The 21,220-nt window shown below is 40.1% G+C and overlaps 2 long non-coding RNA genes across 3 annotated transcripts in view; one reads left to right on the forward strand and one right to left on the reverse strand.

The window, feature by feature from the left end:
* The window catches only part of LOC132762661 (uncharacterized), a 34,626-nt gene extending 19,993 nt beyond the window's left edge, over positions 1 to 14,633 (forward strand). Inside the window, exons 3-4 of the long non-coding RNA XR_009630189.2 lie at positions 10,251 to 10,331; positions 14,260 to 14,633. This is a non-coding gene — a long non-coding RNA (uncharacterized lncRNA). The remainder of the gene's footprint in view (positions 1 to 10,250; positions 10,332 to 14,259) is intronic.
* LOC132762655 (uncharacterized) lies at positions 9,352 to 15,462 on the reverse strand. Of its 2 annotated transcripts, none has more exons than XR_010909001.1 (5): positions 15,408 to 15,462; positions 14,580 to 14,631; positions 13,231 to 13,310; positions 11,866 to 12,106; positions 9,352 to 9,810 (listed from the first exon to the last, which is right to left on the reverse strand). It is a non-coding gene; the product is annotated as an uncharacterized lncRNA (long non-coding RNA). The 2 variants fall into 2 exon arrangements; XR_010909000.1 differs by lacking the exon at positions 15,408 to 15,462 and adding an exon at positions 15,117 to 15,378.
* Between the last annotated feature and the right edge of the window lie 5,758 nt (positions 15,463 to 21,220).

Genomic DNA, 21,220 nt, shown 5'->3' on the forward strand with positions numbered 1-21,220 from the left:
AACTCATATCTGGAGCAGTCATTTCAACAATAGCCACTTACACTCTTTGCCCAGTTTCCCCCACTAATTTCCATTGAAGAAAAAGGGCACATGACATAGCTGGTCTCAATGATGGACTTTATTTCTAGTCACAAGGGAGACATGGAGGGAGATGAAGTGCCATTTAAGGAGTTGATCTTATGCTTTTTGGCTTCCTCAATCCAAGCTACTAAAATGTATGTAAGTAATACATAAATATCTATGTTAACGAATAGATCTATTCTAAGTATGACCAAGTCTTTGTCCAAACCGAATGCATATGTTTACAACTGTTCTGGCACTTTATTGAATCACATTTCAAGCCAACAAAGAACACACATTCCAGATTTTCAAATGCATTTCTAAGAGGTAGATTAGTAAATGTTGTTAACCTGCACTTTGCCTCTTACCAAGAAGAAAGGAATATGTCCCAGACATCATGGCTTTTCCTCAATTACATAAGTTAAGACCAGTGAGTTCACCATTGTTTGCAGTCACAATGATTGCCCCCGAAGTACAGCAATCCCACCATCACTGAAATTTGAGTCTTTCAGTTTCTCCATGATACAGGATGGTGCCATCTCTAAATCATGCAGACTGAAATAGCAACACATTTTTTTCTTTCTAGAATGGAAGGTTTACAAGACTGGAATTTTTAGGGATGGAAAAGAATTTGTTCTTCTCAGTTCCTACCTATGAAATATAGCTTACAGAACCTCATATGCCTTGGCAATTTCCCATTCATGTCCTAATCAGAGTCAACCTTGTTTGACTCCTAGATCACACAAACATTTAGGGCCACCAATTTCTACATAAAAAAAAAAGCATAGTCTTTCAAAGTGCAAAGTGATGAGACTGGAATACAGATGAAAAATGAATGTGAAGTGATGAATACTTAATTTCACTGGGACAGACAAGATTTTCATGTTCCAAGGTAAGTGGGGCAGTTGCCTTGGCAGTTGTCTTCTGCCATTTGCAGAATTCTGGGAAATGTAATTTGAGAAGGTGAGGATCTTAGAATTCAAAAGGCCTCACCCTAAACTATGTTCCCCAGAATTCTGCAGGTGGCAGAAGACTCCCAAAATGCAGGACTGCTCTCTTTAAAGTCCTAGTGTCATGAAGAAGTAAGGCAGCGTGTGAGCCTACCAGGACTCTGAGACTCAGAGGAGAGGTCCTTCTCTCAGTTTCACATACTCACAGCTATGGCTGGTAGGGACACAAGAGAGGGCCTTCTCAGTGACTGTTCTAAGACTTGGTACTTCCTCTTTATGGTGATTCGAATGGTCCCATTTTTACTGTCTTCTATTGGCAGGGGAAAACATTTATTAATTATTACAAATGCAACAGACCTTTATGCTTTTAACCAAAGGGCTGCATGCAATGTATTGTTTTTCACAGGTATCGTTTAACTTTTAATTTTTAAGAATATATTTTTCATATGATTATGAATTCATTTCAGTTCTAATGTGATTGTTTTGTATGTTTTTAATTATTATCTTGTTAATGTGTCAGCCACCTTGAGTCCCAGGGCCTATCAACATAGCCCACTTACAACCTCTTCACACATGCCACCGGATCATGACAATTCCAGCTGTGCATATCCAGGCCATGGGGAACCCGTTACCCCATGCCCTGCATCACTCAACTCACCCGTATTCCCATTCCATGGGGGGAAGCATCTACCATCAGATTTCCTCCCATTGATCCAAGGCAACAAGGAAAGGCCCCTTTGTTGCCGGCATGTGCCAGTTTGCCTTCTCCTTTAATAGGGAACCCCACCGGAAGTTGCAATACATTGTATAATGGGAGCCATTGGACTCCGTCTTAAAGGAAAAAGTGAACAAGCGCATGCCGCCAATTTTGCCCGCATGTGATGAGGTCGTCAATGTGGGGATGGTCTAGAAGAGCAATACTCTGGACCAGTCCTGGGGGTATCGCCCATCTCCATTTTGCTGCAGTAGTGGGATGGAGTCCAAACATCCTAGTGTGGCAGAACTTTTATTTGTGTCTTTGATGCCTTAAAGAGAACATCTGGCTGTTGTTTGACCACTGTATTAATGGCAGAAAAGGCACCTGCACAACTTGGAAAAAGGAGGGAGGAAAGATGGAGGGTGATCCCCTTTCTGGAGTTCCATGATCATCACTACAGTGTCAACAATGACACAGGTAAGTGGAGGCCTCCTTTCCCTGTGCTGTGGAACCTGCCCAACTGTTAACACCATCCTGAAGTGCGTAACTGCTCCAGAGCTTCAGAAAAGTTCTAGAGCATTCCCTGATTTTACCTAATGCATGGCAAAACTGTTAACTGGCTCTACTCTGCATTGGGGTTGTCCTCTGTATCATGTGAATGTCCAGGAACAACTTTGTGCACATATTGTGATATGTGACCCATGTAGACGATCTTGAGTAAAAGGTGGGATATCAATAAACATAACAACTATAGCTGCTTTAAGTCCCTTTGGGGAGATAAAGCAGGGTATAAATAATAATAATAATAATAATAATAATAATAATAATAATAATATTTTTAAAAAAAAATCAAAGAAAGACAAACTGACCAATTGGGTTGTTGTAGGTTTTTCGGGCTATATGGCCATGTTCTACAGGCATTCCTTCCTGATGTTTCGCCTGCATCTATGGCAAGCATCCTCAGAGGTGATTGCCATAGATGCAGGCGAAACGTCAGGAGAGAATGCCTCTAGAACATGGCCATACAGCCCGAAAAATCTACAACAACCCTGTGATTCTGGCCATGAACGCCTTCAACAATACATTGAAAATGACCAATTTATCCATGTTCTGTGCATGAAGAAGCAACATTGCATATAGCCTATTGAAAGTTCACTCTCTAGCCTCTCTCTTTGAAAAAGATCAAATGGAATTTCATTTGCAAAGAGTTCTGGATACCCAGTACCAATGAGAAGAAAGAATGCTTGGCTAGATGGACAAAAATGCTGACTTGCATCTTTAACATCCTATATATTTTCTAAAGTCATAGGTGCAGTTTTAACCACAAGATAGGAATAATTGGTGGTAGTTCAAGCATCAAACCAGTGGTAAACTGTTACTATGATTGCCTGTGAATACAATGCTTCTTTCTAGTGTATAATGCTCAGGTCAACCCTTTTATTTCAACCCCTGTATTAATATCAGTTTCAAGATAATCATTATTATCTCCAGGAGAATATAATGGTTTCTCTGTAGCATATGCACTTTATGTTTGTGGTAAATTTTGTGATTCAAAATTATAGGCCTGTAGAATAGTTTATTATTATAACCATTCAGTGGTGAAAAACTGTCAACTATTGTAACGTGTCAGAAATATGGGTAAGTGGTTTGATTCTACTCAGAATATATATGAAGCAACATGCAACCTGATATTTGTTGGTTTACTGTTTTAACCCATACTCTATCCCCAGAAAGAATTTAAGAGAGTAACTGAATTTATGTACAGTACCAAGTAAAAATATTCAAATTTTAAAATGCATACCCAGGAAGAAAAAAACATAGAACAGCTGTCTGGTTAGATAAGATCAAAGGTGCATCTTGTACCACTACCTTTGTGTTATGTTTCTGCAAAGCCTACAATTTAGGCCAAGAACCAGTCAAAACGAACAACTCATCTAGGTTAAACAGAGTCTAGAAAAAAAGTGAAAAATCAGACAAAGGTATGTGTGTTTTTTTAAAAAAGGTCTTAACAGAGAACATAACAAATCATATGAGGAGGAGTCAAGGGCAAACAACAGTGCAAGAACTGAGCTGTTCCAGACAGCCAAAAAGCCAGGAAATTCCAGAGGTAAAATCTGTTCTGGTCTAACTTTTAAGTTTCAGCTAAAGGAGAAGTTCTCAGATCAAGGTGAAAAGAAATGATTATTCTTTCTCACTTAGTTAGGGAGACAGGATAAGGAACACTTCATCTAGCCTATTTACCTATAAGGTGGATGTAGAGCAGACCCGAACAGTAGAGCAATCTTTGGTCCTATGATGATTAACGACATCTTCACACAGGACTAAAATCAGTAGCATGCACCAGTTTAGCCCAGGCCACCCACGGAACCTGCTAGACCCCATCAAACAATGCTGAGGTGGCTCTATGGGCAGTGGCGGCTCGTCCATTACTCAAAGTAAGCGGTCGCAGTACACTTTTTTTGCCAGGGGCGCAGAGGCGCCTCTGTAAATGCCCCTCGACCACCACTCACGGAGCGCCCCCTCGGCTCACAACAGCCCTAGCAGTCTGGGGGAAGCCTCAGCTTTCTTGCCTCGCTGCTGGGCGATCCTCTTCCCGAAGGGGTCAGGCCCTTGAGCCTCACCTAGCCCCTCTTGTTCCTGCTCCACCCAGCCGCTGGGAGCGTGCGCAGAGGCGGCGCTCAATCATTCTCCGCATTCGATCCCTTCCCCATGACTGGCTCCTTTTCCCGAGCCCCCGGTGCTCCACCTGCCTCGTGCTCCTCTCCTCTCCCTAATCTGCGGGTGGGCCAAGGGGCGGAGCCGCTGCGCCACACTTGTTCCCTCGCCTGGCCCGCTCCGGGGGTGTGTCTGAAGACCCCCGGAGGTGTGTCTGAAAACCCCGGCGTGCGCACCAAAAGTCGCTTCTTCTCCTGACTTTCTCCTCAGCCATTGGGACCAAGAGAGAGAGAGAGAGAGAGAGAGAGGCCCTCCGGCTGGAGGTATCTCCCACTTCTGCTCCCTCCTTTGTTTTTCCTTGACCTCCCCCTCCCCCTTAAGGGGAGGGGAGGGGGAGAGAGAGAGAGCTAGAGGGGGGGGAGGGGTGCTGCTTGACCTGCCCCTCCCCCTTTCCCTTATGGGGAAGGGAGGGTGAGAAAGACAGGGAGAGGGGGAGGGGTGCTGCTTGACCTCCCCCCAGAGGTGGCTGAACCCATTACGCAAAGTAAGCATTTTCAGTATAGTTTATTTTGCCCAGGGGCACTCTTGAGGTGCTCTTGGGGGAAAATAGACCTTGGCATATGAGAGTTGTAGTTACTGGGATGTATAGTTCATCTACAATCAAAGAGCATTTTGAACTCCATCAATGATGGAATTGAACCAAATGTGGCACACAAAACTCCCACGATGAACAGAATATATACACACACACACACACACACACACACACACACACATATATAATCAATGATTGGTTGGGGGGGGGGTGGCACCAAAATACTGTTTGCTTACCATTGAAAATTACCTAGGGCCGCCTCTGTCTATGGGTGAAAGAGAGCAGAGCCAGTGCATGTCATGGCCATGGCAAATGGGAGGGCTCCCCTGTTGCCATTGGAATTCATGGGGGGAAACTGCACACACAACACTCCCCCTCCCATCTAATTGCCCTCAGCTGAAGCCGGGTGATGCAGGGCATGGGGCACCAGGTTTCCCATACCCCTCAACGAAGCAGAGCACTTCCAGCAGCCATGTGTCAAAGCGTAAGTAAATAGGCTCCGTGTTTCCTCATCTGCTCAGCAGTGGAACTCTCTGGAGTGTGGTAGAGGCTCCTTCTTTGGAAGCTTTTAAACAGAGGCTGGATGGCCATCTGTCAGGGGTGATAGCCCTATGCAGTTCTCTGCTCTTGGAGGCTACACCTGCTCCTTGATGCAGAAGTCCTGAGTTTGGATATTGATACCTTCAGTTGCTAGAAAATGTGGGATTGCAGGTGATGTTGCACTCATGTCTGCCTGTGAGGCATGAGCTTCCAAAAAGGATCTGGTTGACCAATACATGAAGAGAAAGTTGATTTAAATAGACTTTAGGTCTGATCCATCATGATTCTTAATATACTGCTATGTTCTTTGTCTCATTTTTATCCCTTCCCTTCAATAGTCAACTAAACAGACATTATAGATTTTTTTTCTGGCTTCAGTTTCTCAGAAAACTTTTAATACTAAAGATCTAAAAAATTTCCACTATGGCTCATTCTCTTTGGAGGAGAAGGGATGGAATAGGCCATTTGAGCTACACAGAAAGACAAAGCTTGCTATTTTCTTCTATAGTTCAAAAATCCCACGCCTTCCAAAAATAGAATCAGCCAAGGTGGGGAAACTTCAAGGCTTGCATTTAAAGTCCACTGACAGCTGCAAAGAAGAGATTACTCTTGGGCCATAGGACCTCTCCAATGATATTATCAGAAGCACAATACAATCTGAACTTCAAAATGTAATCAGAAGCAGTATGAATTATTTTTCTTCTGCATATATTCAAAACCTACCTACCAAGCAGAGGAAAGTTAGAACTGAAAAGTATTGGTAATGTACTGTGATCTGAATCTTCTTTTGATTCACAACTCATAAGTTTGAGTATTTGGTATTCATGGTATTCATGAACATTCATTTACATGTATGTGCACTCAAAACAAGATCAAGGGTACTTTGGACTTCAGTCTTTGTGGCCTGTGATATGAACTGGCCTTTTTTTGCACTTTCAGTACTGATTGTGACTTTATTATCTACAGGTTTCTCCTGAATGCTCTAATACGGTTTTCAAGTCAAAGAATATAATAATATAATAGCATTCATTTTAGAAACATTATTTTGGGAGAAAACTTAATAAGAGTGAGAGGCCATGAGCTCAGAGAAAAACATGTACTGGAGACCAACACTTCCATAGGCATCAGGCATAGACAAAGGTCCATCCACTGAAAAGAAGAGTATCCCAGTTAGAGCACTGTTGAGCAACTGTGTCCAGGGGCTAATTTCCTCCCCTAGGCTCTCCTTCCTGCAGGCTTCACAGCAGCCAAATACCTTAAATTTATTCTGTTTTTTTTTTTCAAAATAGTGATTTTTTGGGGGGACTACAGAGGAAAACCAGGATTTTTGAATGTAGCTCCTGAGTGAGGGGGATGTGGACCTATTTCCAAGTTTCCATGCATTTGAGAAGCTTTCTGCGTCGTAAGTGGACAATTGGTGGTTGGGTAAAGTTTTGGACAACTGATGGTAGCTTAAGGGGCCACAAAAGTAGGCATCACAGGCCACATGATACTCATCTCCTTATGCCCAGTAATTGCTAATTGCATATTGTCTGACTTTCTGTTTCTTTACTTTTCCCTAACCACTCCCTTCCTGTATCACTCTAATTGGCAGTATCACTCTTTCCTGCTTCGAGTAGACCAGTGGTTCTCAACCTGTGGCCCCCCAAGTGTTTTGGCTTACAACGCCCAGAAAACCCAGCCAGTTTATCATCTGTTAGGATTTCTGGGAGTTGAAGGGCACCCACAGGTTGAGAACCACTGCAGTAGACCAAATATTTGGTATTTATATTTTTGTATTTAAAGCTACTTTTATGTTTTATAAGGACTATTTTGCTAGATGCTCTGTGCGTATTTGTGTGTGACTGGTTGTTGTTTATCTCCTTCCTTGTCAATTTGATTGATCTGATAGAGATCTGATAGAGATCTCTTACTTTGTCCTAGAACGCCAGAGGTCTTGCCTTGATGAACAAGAAAATATTCTGCTATTGTGCTTTCTGATCCAACTGACCAGAAGGCAAAAAAAAAAAAAAAGAGAGAGAGAGAGAGAGAGAGAGAGAGAGAGAGAGAGAGGTTAGAATAGTAGTGTGTAATTGCTTTTTATATGGTTTATATTATATGGAATGTTTTTAACTGTATTTATGTTGTTTGGGGATATTGACTGCCGACTGTAACCGCCTCGAGTCTCCTCTGAGTTGAGAGGGGCGGTATATAAATATGGTAAATAAATAAATAAATAATAGAGAAATTTTGGGTCCAAAAGAAGCTCCAAATCTTTAAAAGCCTAAATTTCTGTAAATATTTTGCCAAAACAGGGACAAACTCAAGGACAAGGAAGAGTGTAACTTTAGAAAGGTGTCCCTGTAAAGCAGCATCAGTGTCTCTGCCTCCAAGTAAATTCTAAAAATGGACATTTTGACTGAACATTTAGACATTGATATATATTTTCACAACATAAATGTTGAATTGGAATTTCAAATAAATACAAATTGATGAAATACCTTAAATAAATATAAACCTATGGAACAATAAAACTTCTGATCTTGCAAGTCTTAGGTGTTTTTGCAGCAACCACCCCCTCCTTCCCCCAATACGCCAACCCCTCTGGAACAAGCACAACCAGAAAGTAAGATAATATGCTAAATATATGTAATGTCCTTTGCACATTGTTTAAACATGCCTAGTAATCTTATCCCATAGTATACTTTAGAAGTGTATAATTATAGCATACAGAAAAAATAGTGCTCCTTGTTCTTATTCCAGAAATTTTTTAGACCCTAGGTTAGCCAGTCGCACAAAATGTCTTAGATGTTGCATCATGCTCATGACATTTTCATAAGCAGATGTTTCACAAGCAGAAATTACCCTCAGGAAAATGCTTCAGGTTCAGAAAGATAGCCTGGCTCGGACTGTCAGACGTAAGTTAAGGAAATATTGGACTTTATTCTAAGGTAGACAAACCAGCCCACCTGATATAACAGTTCGCAATTCTTTCTCCCTTCCATAGTGATTGATGGGCAAAATATTCTTACTACCCAACATGGTGTAATGGGCTTCTTCCAATCTGTGCTGGCATGTCAGCAGTAACATAATGTCAGGGACTGGGGTTCTCAAAGTGATTGACTAGCATGCTTTTACATATGTGCTTGCCGATTTTTTAAAATGCTAGAATCACATAATTGCACTAAATATAAAAAAATAATGACAAAATTAATGAACTACAAGGTAAGCTGGATTAGGAACAATGCAAGAAGGTAGTATTACAAGGGTGTGAATAAGAGTGCTCACAAGACCATGGACTGGTTAACTGGCACATTTGCATTAATAAATGTACTTCTCAACTCACTATGGATCCCATTATTTATAGTGATGTGACTGCTATGAAATAGCAGATTCGTTGTGATAAAAATCATGGGCTTAAGCTCCTACTTTATGAAAAGAGGGACTTGGCAGCCCTGTGTAAAGTCAGCCAACCAGAGTTTTGGGAGTGCTATGGGACATACTATGGGGAGGATGAATACAAAACCAGAGGCTTATCTGTCAGTGAGTTCAGACGGGGCCAGGTAGAAATTGAATTAGCGCCATATAAAATAAAGATGGGGTAAGAGAAGATTGGAATAAGTTAAAGTTTGAGAGGAGATGAGTTGGGACTGGTTAGTCAAAGAGAAATTATAAGGGCTATGAATACATAGGAAGAGTGGGCGAGAGTGGATTTTGGTTTGCTGGGAACTGAGAGTGTGGAAGCTGTTCAGGGAGAGGTGTTATTTTGTTTTGACTCAAGTGTTACATTATACTGTGTATGGCGCCAGAATCAAAGGAAATGTTTAACCTAATTGTTACACATTAAATCATTACTGTTCTTATTTTCTTGGATTATGTAAGAATTATGACACTGAACCCAATGATCAATGCATCTGCATGTTTATTATAAATGTTGATAACATCGATCTATGGCAATGAAAGTGGTGTCAAACTGCATTAATTTTACAGTGTAGATGCAACTTCAGTAATCTCTATCACATATTAATATTTCCCAATTCTCTAGGACATTTCATAAAAATCAGTGTCTTCCCTTGACCTTCAGAAATGCGCTGGATGATTTCAACCCAACATGGATCTCATAGAGTTGGTGATGGTGCTACTAAAAAGCATTCAAAGTGGGAAACAACAATGAAATCAAGTAACAACATACATAACAAAGACATGTTAACAGTCCTCAGTCTGTCACTATGCGTCTAACAGTATTTTGATTTCTTGTCAGCATTTAGGCTGAAGTGTTTTTCTCCATGAATGGAACTACGCCATGCCCTTCTGTAGGAATATGACATTAGGACCTATAGAAATAGAAATCTTTTGTTTAATTCATTCTTGTATTCAAGTTCAGGATTTTTAGTGAGACATTTGAACAAACATGTAAAAAGCTTTTTGTGCAAAACAAGACTTACCTACAGAAAACAGTGTATTTCATCCAAAATAGTTTGATTTTGAACAAAACACTCACTGATATCCACACATTTCTTGGAAAAGTCTTTTAAAAGAAAAAGGCATGTGAAACTGACAAGTTAGTTTGAGGACTTAGCTCTTAAAACTTTGGTTTTCAATCCTTTTGTTATGTTTGTTATTGAGTGAGAGTTTCTTCCTTTTCCCCCTTAAAGACTTCCTGTTTTGAACATGTGCATAACATAGAAGTGAAACACAACCACCTTCAGCAGTCCCTATGAAAGATTTTGTTCTGCTCATTTTTTGGTAAGTTGTGTCTTTTCTTCTTATACAGGATGGACAATGCAGGGGGCACAACAAAGCTGGCAGATTTGGCCACCCCTTGAGGTGCACGTATCTTTGTAATTCTGGCAAGGTAACAGTTATAAACTCTAGGTTTACATACAGCACTGCTTTGGGTTTCCCATAGGTATGAGTTTGTTCCCTGGAAAAAGAACTCAGTTTTCATTTAAACAAATGGAACATGAACATATTCCCCACATAGTTCTGCTGAAGGATTATGGTCAGTAGTGCATGAATGAAGCTTTTAACTCTTCAGTGGGATTTCCACTCATCGGTGAAAGTAGATATATGCCCTGCAAAACTCACAATCCCCTTGATATAGGCCAGGGAGAGGACTGTGCAGACTTCTAGTTGTTGTTGAAATGTAACTGGCAACATATCTTATCATTGACTAGATGTGGAAGTTACAGTTCAATAGCACCTGGGAAGCCATGAAATCTCCATCTCTGGTATAGGCAGTGGTACCATTGGGCTGAATGTTGGAGATGTACCAGTCTTAAATTCGATACCCAACCAGATAGCGACACATGTCAAAGAGCTGTGATGTGATTCTCCGAGGTGTGGAGTTGCCTTTTTAAGGACATGAGGCCATTGTTCACACTTGATGGCATTTGTGTTTCAAAAGACCACCAGTATATCCACAACAAATACAACTGTTGTCAAGTAAAGGGATGCTCTCCTGCGGTGTATGTGAAACTTTGAGTGTGATGTCAAGTAGGGAGTTCAGCTATGTTTACAGAACTTTTACTATCAACAGGCTATTATTCTATGCCTGGTTAAAGGCAAAAGGATCTCAGTTTTAACTCCGAATGTAGGAATAATGCCAGATTCAGTGTGAAAGACGCCAATACATTTAAAAAGGATGTCCGTGACATTATTTAAATGGCAGCTCTTTTTTTTGTATTTTATAAACAACAAGATGACACAATTACAAAAGCTGTTTCATTTAGAGCCATCCTACATTCGGCAATTTAATTATTCCCTTAATTATTGAAGCATTCATCATAGTTTTCCAATTGATTCATTGCTGGCTGGCTGCTTTTCTTTGACTCATTAATATAGTGACAAGTGAATTGACAGTCTTCTTGCTAACCCTACAAGAATACTGGGAATAGGAGACTTGGAATCTTGAAAGGCGTGTATGTATTATTGTAATTAACCCCCCCCCCCTCCACCCCCCAAAAAAGAGTAGCAAAAGCTTCATTAAAAGGCAAAGGTACATTGTAATATGTCAGAAAAGTCCAATTATCAGTGGCTTTTATAGTCAAATCTCCAAAGTAATATCTTCCTGGGGCAACTTTATTTTATTGGGAAATGAGCAATAAAGGAGAGATTTTTTTAGAGCAAATAAGCTTTCAGTAGAATAAAGATAGCACCAACTAAAATAAATAAACGGTATACACATTTCGGAACTGGCTATTTTAAAACTGTTAGAATACTGTTGATGCCTAAAAAATAAATAATATTTTAACATATCTTCCCAAGCATATCAATATTTATGTTTAATTTTTATAATTATCTATTCTCTTTTTCTTACCAAATATAGATCTATAAAGATAGAAATCTTTCTGCTTCTCTTGACATAACAGAGTGCTATAATTCCTCACCTTTCTAAGAGACATTTTTGCATATTTTCTTATGTTGTTAGTCCTTCTCAAAGCTGTCAGGTACTTAGAACACTGACTGCCCCGTGTTTGATGGCTGGTGCCTCAGTAGCTAATGTTCAGATGGAAGGACACAACATCCAGATCTTAGCATGATGTTCAGCTCACTGTCCTTGGATACTTCTTCACTTCATGGTGCTCAGCATATCAACAGCTTCCCCCCTCATGTTTCAAGCAGGTCCATCTGCATGTTACACGAAGGGAAGAGTAGCAAAAAAGGGGAAAAGCTTGAGCCTATGAAACACAAACCTTGTGGCTGAGTGTGTTCCAGCTTGAAGGAACAAATCCGTGTAAATCAATACATTTGTTTAGCTCACTCACCAACTCTCTCTCCCTGAGTTAACACCCCAGCACACACAATGCTAGCGAAGGTGATTATCTCTGCTAGCATAATTCCTCCGTAACATCTGCTTTCGCCCATAACACTCCACTAATTTTTCCCTCATTTCATTACACATAATTTTCTTTCAACACAATCTACATGTATTAAGTGGTAATGACTTTCCAGTTAAGAGCAAATCGACGCCAAGGGACACCCCCCCCCCCCTCCGATTGCCTGCCGTGCCTGACTCCGGCTATTAAAGATAAATTTGGTGTCTCAGAAAGCGGCAGTAAGCTAATCAATCAATTAAGCGGTTAGGACATACATTATCAAAATTCCACAGTGCGGGGGTGCGTGAGAGCCTGCTGATATACTTGGTGATTTTAGGAATAAAAAATAATTTGTAAATGACTAATGAACACACTTGGAGGTGGAAATTTTGTATATAGCATCTTATGAGATGAAAACACCAGGCATTCGGCTAGTTCATCTGAGGGTGAATCTGGGTATGCCCTTCACATTCTCATAATAATAGAAATGCAGTGCACTGTCAGGCAGTAATTTAAGAGTGAAGGATAGGAAAGACTAAATTCTTTGTTGAGCCTGGGCAAAATAAGCAAAAAGCATTCTTCATTAAGGCAGGTGTTGAAACTTGTCAGAATGTCTCTGGGTACTGCCCAGGTCTCTGAAGACAGACTAATATTCCATAGCCTGTTAGGCTACAGTAAAAAATGGGTTAAAGACATTGTGCCAAGCAACAGCGTCTTGGATGGGTTGAAAATCAAACCATTTACTTCAATTCATACATATGCCTTGCATTCATTTCCTTTTGACACATGCTTTTCAGAGAAATTGGGGGTGGGGGGGGGGGGAAGAATCACTGAAAGAACTTTCCAAGAAGACAGTGCCACCTCTCCAACAATTAAATACCATGTCTAAGTGAAGGTCCTGAACATTTAATTTTTAAAAAAATCCAAACTACTCACCATTGTCAATAGGCTCTGTGCATATCTAAGCTGTAGATGAATTCTGATTTTCTGAATGCTGATGAGTTTGTACTGAATGACTTGAACAAATAAAGAAAGTGAGTTAGAATCAAGCACACAGGTTTTCTTCCTTTTTTCTTGATTCTTTTTAAAGAACCACTCTCCTTAAATTTTGTGCTTTGGGTGTGTGGCTGTACACGTGCACACGTTGTTGGAGGGAATAACTATAGTCATTTAAGGTGGCTTTTAATTTCTTTCTTTTTTCAATCTTATGTATCTCACTTATCAGCTTGCGTGCTTTGGCAAATCACGGAGAGGGAAAAATGCATCAGGCAATGATGGCTCAGGAGAGAACAAGCTCAGCAAAGTAAAAAAAAAGGAAACAAACTTTACCCTTCCTAAAGCATTATGAGACTGAGTATGCAAGCAGGATTAAATAGAATATTATAGCAACAAAAATATGAATACCCTTATTTTGTTTTGAAAAAAAGAGGGACCATTGGTATATCTTTGATATTTTTTTAAAGAGGGGGGACACATTGTCACCAGGCTTTGCCAATTACTTTTCCTGTCAGTGTTAAGCATTTTGCCTAAAGCTTTGTTATCCTAATACTGTGGCTATCAGATGAAATGACATCAGGGAGGTGGGTGGGTGGGGGCACTGCAGACTTTCTTGAAGCTTCTGTCCTCCACCTCTCCTCCCTCTGCCCCCATCCTTGCCCATTGCATACTTTTCCACAGATTGTATTGGAGCATATATAGCCTGCATGCCAATGGTAACAGAAGAAATTAAGAAAGGCCATATACATATACATCAACCTTCCTTTTTCATTTCTAACTCTCAAATTCACACATCATACTAACCCCCCCCCCCCCAGCTTCTTTTTCTTTTCTTTTTTCTTTTTGGTCTTCTACATTTCTTGAATCTCAGGAATCAGGATAAAATTCCCCACAACAAAGGTAGCATTTTCCTCCCAAATGGTGTGATTACTCAAAATCTAAAATATGTGCCTGCTATTTCTTTGACAGGGTCAAATACGGGAGGATCTATCATCACTGTGGCTACTATTGAGAGAAAGACAGTCTTCAGGAAACAAAACAAAAGGACACATCTTTGTTGCCGTTCTCCTTTATTTGCCTCCACCGAACAATCTACTGATCATAAAGTGTTAAAATTCACTAAAACAATTACCTTCCCCATCTCCCCTCCTCTCTCTCTCTCTCTCTCTCTCTCTCTCTCTCTCTCTCTCTCAGACACTCATATGCATCACTCAGACATACACTCAACCACTCACATTTCTGAGTGTTTTCATGGTTTTTACAACATATAAAATATTACAGTGCTTTACCTTTATGTGAGTTGTTAAGACCATTCTGCAGAAAAATCCAGGTGTTGGTTAACTGTAGTTGGAAGGAAGCAAAAAAGATCAGCTTTGTTTTTAAAGCCTGTCTTGAAAGGTGGACTTCTGACTACATTTCTATTTAATATATATAAAAACAGATTTTTCTTTACTTTTTGGTAAATACGTATGGTTTGATTTTGTCCTCCACTCTCCCACCACCATCATCTTTTTCATATTAAAAAAAATAATAAACTTTTACAACTGCCTGAAACAAGTATTAATTTAATTCTATTTTTAAAGATTGAGAGAGAGAAAAAGTAGATCCACACCATTTTCCATTTCCAGTGTGCACAGCACAGGTCAACTCAAAGTTTAGAAGGTTTCCTTTTTTTGTCAAAGTTTTTCTAAGTTTGAAAAAAGACCCTTATTTCCCCAACTTCCATTTGTCATTTTAACAGACTAGTTTGCACAATGGCCAAATGAAGGGATTTAGGGTCATGATGGGGGCTGTTGTTGTTTACTCAAATCAGATAAAACACCCACCTTAAACCCGCCCTCTATTCAGTTCAGTAGCATCTCCATACTCCAATAAACCGTTTTCATTCCATCTGGCGTGCGTTTGCTCTGAAGACATTTCCCTGTCAATCTCTCCTGCCACATTAAAAAATCTGTCATTACTATTGCATTGCTGCCTGGCTCCAGAGATTTCTCTGACTGCTTTATTGCTCCGCTCATTTTTTCCCTCCCTGCTACAGCCAAGAAGCAGAAATAAAGGTTTGTTGTTGAAACATGGCCGCAAGGAAAGTAGGAGGCACACATCTGTCAAGGTATTACCTTTCTTCAACCAGGGATTAAGGTGTTTTACTGCACTCGCTACTGAGCAGTCACACTGAATAAATTTTCTCAGTAGAACATAAAAATGAACTCATACATTTTGAACTGGGTTTCATTCTTTCAACCAGCCCAGATAATTATGCAATGGCATCACAGTGGGGGTGGGTAGAGGGAGTCGGGAAGGGGGGAATTCTTTCCCTTTCAAATTTGCATTATTTAAATACAAAGTAGAAACCGAAGAAGACTCAAGGAGAGTGAGGCACAGACAGCGTGGAGCAGGGTTTTTTTGGAGGGGGGGGGGGAATGAAGAGTTTATCTACACTTCCCTTTTTGTACAGTCTTGGATACTGGAAAAATTTAAGTAATTTATGGGGTTTATATTTCCCTGTATGTGTCTTCTGTGCTGGGGATGAAAATGCTTTCTTACTGACAATTATAGTTGTTTTTAATGGAAATAAGCTGTATCCATTTTGTGGGTTCTGAAATGAGGCCAGACTGGGATGCCCAAGGTCTGTGGGCCTTTCAAACAATGCTATTATAGCACCACGATTCCACTTTAATTGCCATGGCTGTATCATTTGCAGAATCACGGAATACACAGTTTGCTGGATTATCTAGCAGTTGTTCTTGTAATGGTGATTTGGCAAATATTTTAATTCCTTTTTTAAAAAAAACACTTTCTACTAGGTTTTAAAGCAAATCTTTCAATTATAGACTTATCAGAACAATGGGCCCATCTACAGAGGTCACAGAATCTGCCACTGTGCTTATACCTCTCCGTTCCCAAACCACAGCAGCAGAGGAAGCAGAGTCTTCACCATCCAGTTGGACCAAATTCAGGTTGACCATGTTGGACAGTCACCTTTACCTTTGTCATTGTTTGTCATTGCAGAGGCCATACTGCATATCTTTTCTCATATCAGCAAAGTCTTGATACTACTTTTCTTTCTAAGGACTCCATCACACAGGCTTTCAGACCCACCGTAGGATGTTGAAAGCATAGTTCCTGGACAGAGCCTGACGGATCCCTTCACATGACACACAGCTACGCCCAGCAGGGCTCAATTCAGGAACTATGCTCTCAGTGTCCTATGACAGAGCAAGAAGAGCACAGGGGGCTTCCCATGTTCTCATTGCCAGCAATGGGGACAATGCAGGGGGAAGCCAGGCAGCGATGCTTTCCTCCAGGTGAGGAAGGCAGAGCTGCAGGTGCTGTGGGTATGGGGCAACAGATTCCCACTGCCCCGCAGATTCACCACAATGTCCAGTGAATTCCCCCCACCACTGTCACCCATATTAGGGTACTAAATGTGATGAGGTCCTTAGTCACATAGCTGCCTTTGCTGACATTGACAAAAGCATGCAGCTATGGACCAGGAGTTCTCTATAGCAACAAACAACAACAAGCAAGAAAAGTGCCATCCTCTTTTCCCCATTCCATGGAGTGCGGAAAAAGCAGGGTGGTGGCATTGGCCTATGTAAAAATAGGGATTAGTTCCAAATTAAAACTAATTAAGGTGTTCACACACACACACACACACACCAAAGTGCTATGGGGCATTCTATTTTTTGCTAACATGTAAAACTGGCATAAAATGCATTAGTCGGTTTTACCCATTTTGGAGCCGAAGGTTCCCAGACATCATTTAGATGTCCAACTACTTCATCACACTAGAGCAGTGATTCTCAACCTGTAGGTGCCCAGGTGCTTTGGCCTACAACTCCCAGAAATCCCAGCCAGTTTACCAGCTATGAGGATTTCTGGGAGTTGACGGCCAAAACATCTGGGGACCCACAAGTTGAGAACCACTGCACTGGAGAATGAATCCACTTTAAATCCGGTTTCTGCCTCCTTCAGCATTCTGGGGATTGTAGTTTAGGGAGGCTGTTAAAGGCTCCTCCTTAAACTACAAACTCCAGAATTCTGCAGGAGGCAGCAACCAGATTTAAAGTGGATTCATTCTCTAGTGTGATGAAGTCACAGGAGTGACTTTTAGCTCACTTCAAAGTATATGGTCCATGTGGACAGGCCTTATGAGTATAAAGGTGGCTGTACCATCGACAACTGAAACTACAATGATATTATAATATCACTAATTTTATTTCATATTTATTCCCTAAAACTTCTAAACTTGGGCTTTGTCTTTTTACACAGGTGCAGGATGGGTCGTACTTTTAATCAAATTATTTACCAGGATGCTTCACCTACAAAGGGTAATTTCTTGAAGGAATTATGTCATCATTTTATTTGTTTTGCATTATTGCTGACTGTCTTCTGCCTGCATTTTCCCATTCCCTATTCTGCCCCCAGACTTTGTGATAGTTTGGGGGCATCAGTGAATTTAGCAACCTCACTCCAGATTCCAGTAAGCTAAAAGCAACTTTTTTAGAATGTAAAAGCAAAGAGTTACTTTGAAATCATGACTAAAAGGACTTTTTATTAATAGGGAAAAAACCCTAAGAACCTGGAAACGTTGGCAGAGAAACAGAAGAATAAAAGGATTTAAATCATAAATAAAAGACAAGAACAAAAGCAGATGGAGAAAGGAACAAAGTTTCTAACAGTAACAGGAACTAGACGCATGGAATATTGTATTTATTTCAGATTTTGAATGAATTATGCCCAGTTTGCATGAGGGATGACATAAGGTGGGGTCAGATATCAAGACCTATAACTGGTTAAGAAATAATATGTAGCTCAATAAGTTAACTGATGGGGATGGTTGATTTATAACAATGAAATATTTGTATAAGTATGCTTCTGTATAAATTAAAATGGTTATGTTATAAATTAGATATTTGTAATATTAGATTAAATATAAGCTAAATACAGACTGAGAATCCCTTATCCTGAAATCCAAAATAGAAATGCTCCAAAATCCAAAATTGTCCAAATAAATGGCTGAGACTGACCTCTTTGCTTTTTGATGGTTCAGTGAACACAAACTGTGTTTCATGTACAACAATATTTAAAATATTGTATATAAAATACATTCAGGCCATATGTGTAAAGTATATGTGAAGAATAATAATATTATAATAAACCTTTATTTATATCCCGCTACCATCTCCCGAGGGACTTGGTGCGGCTTACAAGAGGCCGAGCCCAAATACATCAATAAAAAAGCAACAACAACAATACAGACAATAAATAAACTCATAAACAAAGCAATAAACAGTAACAGTAACACCACAATGCATTAAAAACCTATGGCGGGCAATTGTAATAATTAAAATTTTTAAAATGCTGGGCATGACAAGGTGACATATAACTAGGATAGGTATTTGGAGAGAGATTCACACCTAGCCCATCTTACAGTAGCCTTTTGTCTCACCCTGGTCTTTCCACAGATATATAAACCCCCTTTTTCCCAGCTCCAGACCTCACCCTCTGAGGATGCCTGCCATAGATGCAGGCGAAACGTCAGGAGAAATGCCTCTAGAACATGGCCATATAGCCCGAAAAAACCCACAAGAACTGAGTGGTCATTTAGAATTTGACATAATTTTCATAAGCTAAAAAGTGCCATGGAGAGAACATTGTTTTCAGGTATCTTTTATTTTCTGCTATTTTCTTCCCAGATAGTTTCAGAACCTGGGGTGGTTCCCATCATTTTGAACTACTTAGGGCACTTCCAGACAACACTAAATCATGGGTTTTAAACAGGTGCAAAAAAAAAAATCCCAGGACTGCAGAAGAGGTCCACATACAGACCTGTTGTTCCCAGAATTTCTGCCTCTTTTATCCAGACTTGGAGCTTTGTTGTGAGATTTAGAGGCTCCCAAGAGGGTCACCATGGGACTTCTGCCAGAAACTTCAGCAGATTTCTTAAAAAAAAAAAACCCTAAAGATGCGGATAAGAGGAGAATCCCTACAACGAATCGCTGCAAAAGTTCTGTTTTTTGTCCTAGCCAGAGAAACCGTGCACTCCAGATGTTTTATGAAGTATCTGCCACACAAAGTTCAAAGAAGAACATGCACTTTCAAGCCAGGAACAGAAAATTGTCATTATTGACACTTTTTAGAGCCTGGCTGTCTGGCCATCTGTCCAGACAGATTTGTTTGTGTACCTGTGGCATCAAACAGCAGGGTCCTGTTCCTGGGTTATACATGACTGTTCCTTATTTGCTCTTCTTGTGAAAAGATGTACAACATTGACTGGGGGCCCACAACTTTGTCCTGGGCAGAGAAAATGTGCCCTCCACACATTTCATAAAATTTCTGGCACACAAACAAATTTTCACATTCTACTGAACTGTCACTTTCTTTTTAGCAACCGACCAATCAGGAACAAGCATCTAAAACCTGGGAACAAACCTAGGTAAAAAAAAACCCATGATTTCTGTTTGCAGGGACATAGAGACATGCGAATATGCGGTATTCGGCTCAAAACCATGATATTTCCGCACCTGGAAAATTCATGGTTTTTGCCTTTTGTAGTGATTGCTTCCACATTTACAGGGAATGGTGTCAGGCCACCCTACTGTTTGCTGTGGAAGCTCCTAGGATAAAGGTACTGTCTTGATGAGCCATTAGAATCATAGAGTTGGAAGAGACCACAAGGGCTATCCAGTCCACCCCCTTCTATGCATGAACACACAATCAAAACACCTCATATTGTATTGGGTTGTTAGTTGTTAGAAGTTAAGTACAGCTAAAGGTCATAAGTAGCTCATTCTAACTCAATTCTAAAAGCAGAAAATGGGGAAGACCAAATAATGATCAAAATAATATTAATATTAATATTAATAACTTTATTTTTATACTCCACCACCATCTCTCCAAGGGGACTTGGAGCAGCTTACAAAGGGAACAAACTCAAAAAATACAGATAAAAACAAGACACATTAAAATCAATCAAATAAAAATAATAAAAACAACACCCTAAAACAATGTGGCTGAGATAAATGTCATGGCTGGATTCAGGCTCAATGAATGCAAATCATTCCTAAAAGGGGATCATTTCAACCAGTACAACATTGAGATCATTGGCAGTGATAGGAAGAACAACAAATGATGAGCAGGGAGGACAATCTAAAGAAATTGTTTACTCCCATTGTTGAGCTCCCAGCTTGAGCTGAAAAATGGTCACTAATAATTTTCAGTTTAGTTTTACCTTATGCGTACAGGAACACTGAAATCACAAGTATTCTGTAGTGCAGTTAGTGCATATGCTAGGACACTGAAATCATAGTGCACAATTGCATTGCCACTACTACTAAAAAGTACTATTTTCCAGCATCTGCTCTAAGTATATATTTTGTTCTGTACACAATATAATACCTCGCATTCATGATATGTAAGAGAACCTCATTCCCTATGTTCTTTCTCATACATTCCTACATTGGGCAGTACCCATATTGGATTTCTGCCAGTGGAACAGCAGATTCCATCAGAAATTAGTGGGGAAAATATTCTCACATGCCACCCAGTCTAGGCAAAGAATGTGGTTTCCAGATGGTTGTGAGAACGCCACAACAACCCAATAGTGATTACACATGTGAAAGTATGTTGAATTTCTCAAATCCCCAATGTCCTTTGCACCATATTTTCTTGCCTGTCAGGTTGTGAGAGTCCCCACCCCACCTCACCCATATGGGTGTATTTGTGTGCATTTCTGTGTACATTTCTGTACAAATCAGGATGCATATATTTGTATGCATTCTACATTGGATAAATAGACTTGAAATATATAATTTATTTATGTATTTATTTAAAGCATTTATACCCTGTCCTTCTCACCCCCAGAGGAGGCCTCAGGGCAGCTTACAACAGGCAACCGTTAGATGCCAAGAATATTATTATTATTATT

This window comes from Anolis sagrei, chromosome 1, assembly GCF_037176765.1.
Source record: "Anolis sagrei isolate rAnoSag1 chromosome 1, rAnoSag1.mat, whole genome shotgun sequence".
NCBI lineage: Eukaryota > Metazoa > Chordata > Lepidosauria > Squamata > Dactyloidae > Anolis > Anolis sagrei.